Source organism: Macrobrachium nipponense, chromosome 26, assembly GCF_015104395.2.
Source record: "Macrobrachium nipponense isolate FS-2020 chromosome 26, ASM1510439v2, whole genome shotgun sequence".
NCBI lineage: Eukaryota > Metazoa > Arthropoda > Malacostraca > Decapoda > Palaemonidae > Macrobrachium > Macrobrachium nipponense.
This window is the reverse complement of record NC_087215.1, coordinates 37,216,184-37,223,292: the sequence shown is the minus strand read 5'-3', so window position 1 is coordinate 37,223,292 and position 7,109 is coordinate 37,216,184. Positions and strand designations below refer to the sequence as shown.

At 34.7% G+C, this 7,109-nt stretch overlaps 1 protein-coding gene across 2 annotated transcripts in view; it reads right to left on the bottom strand.

Annotated features, from left to right (window-relative positions):
- LOC135200190 (TOX high mobility group box family member 2-like) overlaps positions 1 to 7,109 on the bottom strand; it is a 1,058,689-nt gene that overhangs the window by 948,938 nt on the left and 102,642 nt on the right. For both annotated transcript variants that reach the window (XM_064228571.1, XM_064228575.1), the window contains exon 2: positions 3,420 to 3,451. The gene's annotated coding sequence lies outside the window, so the exon portion shown is untranslated. The remainder of the gene's footprint in view (positions 1 to 3,419; positions 3,452 to 7,109) is intronic.

Genomic DNA, 7,109 nt, shown 5'->3' with positions numbered 1-7,109 from the left:
AATTGTCGGCGGTTAATACAGTCAGAGCCCAAGAGTCAGGTGACTAGATCAAAGGAAAACAAATGAGTTTACATACTAATTAGGTCAAGAATGCATGAGATGCTACATGACTGCATAGGAGTTCGTTCAAAATTCACTAACCAGCAACCTAACATGCTCCACATTTAACTATTATTTCAATGCGCAAACACGATTATTGCATACAATAAGGCCATAATATGTTCCATAAGAGTGAAATCTGTCATATATTTCAAACCTGTAAGAAAATGTCACATGTAGCCAAATTTCATAAATAATACAAAATATTTTCAAAACTTTTGTTCGCTTATCACTGATGCATGTGACCAAAAAAAAAGTAGTCATCAAACCCAGATTCGATTCTTAAACAAAAAAAAGAAGAGCAAAATTTGTCATAACATTAATATTACTTCCGAAGCAAGAGTAACTATATATATTATATATATATATATATATATATATATATATATATATATATACATATATATATATATATATATATATATATATATAATATAATTTGCAACATTAGCTTTCGAGAACCTATTCGATTCGCCTTATCAATCTGACTGATACGGAGAATCGAGAAGGTTCTCGAAAGCTCTCTTTGGATATATACTTTTAAATATATAATTATACTTACATCAAAATGGATTTTTTCACCAAACATATGTACAACTTTTTCATACACAAAGCAATCATTAATCCCATTTATTCCTGAATCATAAAAACCCTTCACCATTTGTTATCTCATTAAGTCTCTCCTTTCTCGTTTTCTAGTTTTCATATTATATTTTTAACCGTCACTTACGCAACGGTTCTTGCTAATCAGGAAATTTCCACTTTTCCCTTCTAGTAATGTTATCTTTGTTTACACCTGTGCGCGCAAACGTGATAAAAGTGAAAAATGTTAAAGGAATATCGTAAATAATAACGCAATTCTTTTCTGATAATAACGGAAAAGAACTCATGGGCGCCCACACGTAGGGGCAAGGGGGCACTCGGCCCTCCCTTAAATCCTGGAAAAATGTATATTATGTGTTTTTGTGTGTTTAATTGCTTTATTCATTAAAGAAATCCAGACACTAATACTGCCTATCCACCTAGTTTAAAGGGCCAAAAGTGTTCGTCTGCTAGACAACTTTACCTAACAACAGGAAATTACGCGTTTGTGTGGGGATGATATCATAAACAGCAGAAAAATTCGAGGATTATGATGTGTAAAACATACACACACACACATACATACATACATACATACATACATATATATATATATATATATATATATATATATATATATATAAAACTTATTCTGAAAATCCTTCCATTGCTATCAAAACAAGCTGCTTTCATCAACTAATGAATAGTAATAGATCCTGCAACTTCTTTCCATATAGCTGTATTTGCTTAAGATTATCTTATTTTGCATTATCTTACAATCCAAAGTCTTCTGACTTACGCAATAATTTATTCTGAATCATCTTACAATCAAATATCTATTATCTCATTTATTTCTACTGCAATATCTTACAATTCAATATCTATTACCTTTTACATGAGTTCATACTTAAATATTTTTCAATCGAATAAAATGTTCTCCTCACAACGGGTTTTTCAGATACATGTGGATCACCCGCTTTCTGAAACTATATACCCATTAATAGCACTTTTAAAATCAAAACTCCACAACGTTTCATTCGTTCACAATCATGAAGGACGGTGAAATCATTAGCAACATCTCTCTCTCTCACAATTTTGTATCAGATAACCTAGCATCATTACCTTTTCCCCTATTCATAACTAATTCACCAATGATTTATGGCCCTCCACCAATATATAGTAAACTTTTATTCTTGACCCTCCACCAATATATAGTAAACTTTTATTCTTCATCATAGGCGTTCAATATTACACTATCTCCACTTTTTATGGTAATCTTGTGTTTAAAGTTACAAAATCACAGAAGGAAAAATTAAAATTCTATACCTGTTAAATTATCTGTCTTCCTTACATCATGAGAGCTGGCCGATATCCCAACCAACATCGATTTACTACAATATTAACTTCTAATTAATTACACATCAGTTTCTTCTTCTTCTACTACAGGTAGGCAGCACTGAGCTGATGTTGCTTGAACCTTTAGCAAACCAAGACCAATTGCGTCTGGAGTTTCAGAAGATAGTGTTCTTGTATACTCTTATTTCTAGGTATATATAAATGATGCGGTTGTTGGCCTTGATAAGCCTGCTCAGTATGCCGATGATGCAAACTTGTGGGTGTAGTAGTCTCCACTTATGAGAAATAAGGCTGCGTTAAGTCTCAATCGTTACATGGAGCGGATAATTATTGAATGGTGTAGTCGATGGAATAAGGGCTCAAATCCAGTAAAACGAAAACACTATTGATTAGTAGATCCCGTACAGATTTTCCGCACCATCCTCCCCTTCACGTGGACGGGACTTTGCTGTATGAGTCTGAAGCTTTAATTTTTCTCAAGTTTTGGCTCGCATCTTACTTTCAGAAAAAGCTGACCAAAAGTCAGGTATTGTACATAAGGCCCCTTATATTCATAACTGATAAAATCAATGAACCTGTTTTAGGTCACTAGTCCTTCCTTTACCTGATACTGTTCTCCGGTGTATGTTTGCTTCTGCCAGAGATTTATTTCTAAGATAAAGTGGTTCGGGTTAGTAAGTTTCATTTCCTTAGCATTATCAGTTATGACTTGCGCCATCGACCGACGGTCTCTTGTTTGTTAAATTTTCACCAGTTGTATTTTTACGCAGATCTTTCACTTTCAAAATCTATCCCCGATCCTCTTTTCCTGCCGAGAGCTACCGATTTGCTGAACATTAGCACCAATATACAGTAAATGTGCCTCGCTGTCGAACTTCTCTCAGTCCTGGGGGTTCTTTATTCCTAGCACCGTTGGACTGTGGAACAGTCTTCCTGAGGATGTTGTGCAATTGTAATCTAAAACGTTCAAGCGAAAATGTAATTCTTCTTGTATTTACTTACATTTTTATCTAGTTATACATTCACTAATAAATTTATATTTTCTTTTCTAACAACTGATCTCTTCTTTCTCAAGTATAACCTTCTGTTACTCTTTAAAATGAACACCTACGTTTGTAGGTTGACGAAAAAAATTATAAAAAAACTTCCACAATTATAAATGAATAATTTACTGAGACGTAGCAATATTTCCTATGTAAGAAGTAAATTATGTTCAGATAATGTTTATGTCACATATGTACATTTTTCTTCACCTTTCTTAGTTTGCACATACGCAAATAAACATGCATATCTGAGTATACTTTTAACAATACATACACAATTTTCTCCTATTCACATGAGTAGTCGACTGTCCATACAATAGAAAGAAAATGTAAACTTACGTTCCAGATGGCCTTAGCAGGATTTGATCAACCTGTAAAGCAAGAAGATAGATATTAGTCGTGTTTTATATGGGGAAGAGCTGCCAAAGTACAAGCAGTAATTAAATATGTGATACGTCAAATCACAGCCAACCCCTAAGCATGCAAAATCCATTATCCTCGAGTCAAATTCAAAGCAACTGCCTTCGTAATTAGGAATGGAAAGGAATATAAAATTTAGGCCAAAGGCCAAGCACAAGGATTTATGAGGTCATTTAGCGCTGAAAGGGAAATTGAGAGTAAAAGGGCATTAAAGGTGTGACTGGAGAAAAACCTCGCAGTTGCACTATGAAACAATTATTAGGAGAGGATGGAAAGTAAGATGAAAAAGGAGAGAATGGGTGTGTGGAGGTACAGTAAAAGGAATGAAAGGGGTTGCAGGTAGCCGCCGAAGGGACGCTGCAAAGAGGTGCATTGAAAGCACGACCCCCGTACGGGGCCTTCGTAATGAGGGAGTTTGAAGCATCTAACCCGAATTCACAATTGCTAAAATATTTACAGTGTATTCTAACATCAAAGCTACAATTCTTGTTATCTAGAGGGGAGACCTCTGATGAACTCATCTACATAAACACATTAAAACCGCAATGCAACTCAAATATAAGAGTTCTTGTCGTTCACAAATATTGGGTGTTTGAGGGTGACCTAACTGAATCAGTAATTTATATGACTTTATTCCAAGGATTATAAAAATGGGCACTAGCAAAAAAGGTCAGTGATACAACCCACTCTGAAAAAGATTCCTTTTATCTTCAGAGATTTCCTGTAACCTGACCGATCCTAAACACAATATTTACCTGCCTTATGCAAAATGATTCGCTCGATACAAAAACGGTATTTTCATACTTTCTAACCATTTATTTATCACATGATATTCGTCGGATTCGATCTTAAAAATTGTGTCCTCATGATTATCATAAATGTTTTTTAATGAACGGATAAAATAAGATCCTTTTTCATAAGTGCAAATCTTGGAATATTAATATAAAATATACTTAAAATCTTTTAGCTTTCAGAGAACTGCAAAAATAATAGTCTTCTTTTATCCTCATCTTTAAAAGACGTGATTTTTCTTGTGCCCTCATCTTTATTAACCGGCATCTCTTCTCTCTCTCTCTCTCTCTTTCTATTGTATAATTGTATATACACGTCCTCAAATTTAGGGAAATAACATATAGTACATACTTGCGACAAAACCGAGTAACTTTACGAAAGGTGCTAGAAAACTTGTGGAATTTGCCCAAAAACCAATTCCTGTCTCTTTCAAGGCATCCGATCTACCCCAAACCTGTGAGTGTACAATATATACTTTTAACGTCCGCTTAGCTTGAGGAGGTTGTTCAATATGCAATAAAGCCTTTTGTGGATGTGCAATTGAGAAATGAGGCAGCGAGCCGACTCTCATAAAGCCAAACCAAACACAAGAGCTCTGCTGTGCGAACGTAGCTCAATAAAGATACTAAGAGGACCAACAGGTTAACTAAATTCTTTGTTTTTTTGCGTCAATACAACAGAGGAGAGTTAAAAACTTAAAAGCACCAAGGGTTACTGTTCAATTTGCTTGTTGGTATAAACTAAAGGAAAGATTTGCCATATGTTACATCAAATAAGTAACAACCAATTTACATACTGCCTAGAAAGAACAGAAGAGGACAAATGACAGTTTACGATATTTCACAAGGATGCTTGTGTTTTTTTTTTTTTTTTTTTTAAAGAACAGAGGAGGATGACGTTTACATTCAGATGGTAGTCAGTCTGTTTCCTGCCCTTGACGGATCACGCGACACCTTGGGGCATCGATGAAGATTGCACTGATGTCTGCCATAGAAACATTTCCTGATCTTCGTAATAGCCATCAATATTTTTTTTAAAAGGGGGCTGGGGAATGTTACCCCGGAAATGTTTTTACCCCCTCTTTCATAAAAACCGATCTTACAGGATTCTGTTAAAACAGAAACATAAGACACACACAGGCGATAGAGGTCAAGTGCTGATGTGGTGAAGTATATTATGACCTTAGACGTGCCAACTTTCATATCAAATTTCTTTAATAAATGAATACAGGAAGCTTTTATGCAAAATGAATATCCGATTAAATGTGTATAACCTTTGGTTGCTTTGCAGGCTTGCAATTTCTGACTGCATTTCCCAGTACTGCATTGGGTAATGAATCAGATCGACTTCCTTATTACATAAACTAAAGTGCAATCTGACAACATGAGTAACATTGAGCAGTCAACAGAGAAAAAGAAACGAAATATGAAAGAAAATAAAGAATACTAATAAGGTTTTCGTAACTAGTTGCAGCCTGGAACTCGCGAGTAGTTGACCAGTTTTTAATCACTCTCATGGAAGTCATTACCTACCCAACAGATCCTCTGTTAACACCGTAAGTATTGGGAATAGCCAGTGCACGACTCTGAAAGTTGTATATGTAGTATACCCACATCAACACTTGCTAAATGTTATTCTGATCTTTAGGTGTGAGCAAGAGCGAGTATTTTCGTGCAATTAACACAACTTTCGTTTGGAGCACAGAGTGATCGTCACCAAGGTCTACTTGGCATTTTCCAGTGGCTTCAGCTGCTAAACGAATCACGAGCATGTTTGTGACATTATATATATATATAATATATATATATATATATATATATATATATATAAAATGTGTGTATATATGTATATGTATAATATGTATATATATATATTTTATATATATTATCTATATATAGTATGTATATATATATATATATATCTATATATGTGTGTGTGTATATATATATATATATATATTATATATATATATATATATATATATATATATATATATAATGTCACAAAAATGCTAGTGATTCGTTTAGCAGCAGAAGCCACTGGAAAATGCCAAGTAGACATTGGTGACGATCACTCTGTGCTCCAAACGGAAGTTGTGTTAATTGTGTTAGACCTTTTTTCACGGGCTCCAGCTGATATATTCTGCGTACCAAATATTTAACTGTAAATAATGATTGCCAGCATCCTGCTGTTTTTGAACTGCTATGTGCCTGAAAATCTGGAACTATCTTTCTCTCTCTCTCTCTCTCAACATGGTTGGAGTTAGTAGCTAGAAATAGTCTAAAGGAAAAATTATCCCTTCTTAGATACTAACTACATTATCCTAGAAAATCAAAACATACGATGCATACTGCACGCTTCGATTTAAACAATCATAACTACCAGAATGGCCAAGACATACAAATGAATCCACACATTAAAAAAAACAGCATTTGATAAAATCTTATCCAGTCTGGCAACTGCTCTGAAGCGGTTCTCATTTATACTGAGATGACCAGCAGAGATGAATATCTACATTTGGAACTGCAGTGATAGGCAGTCTAAAGAAATAAAGTGTACTTGTTAGTCAAAGGAACACAATGTACACACATTGGACAAGATAAAGATCCTTCAAATAATGGGTACAGAACCCTGACATCAGTAGATAGACCAGCGCTGACATGGGTCTCCTTCTGTACATTAGGGTAACAGAAGAAACAATAATAAAATGGCATAGGTAATACTAGCGGTCTAGGAAGTAGTATTCTTTTTGGGCACATCTGATGCCTAACAAGCTTCCCGTGATGTCAGAGGATTTCTTAACGATGATAGATAAGA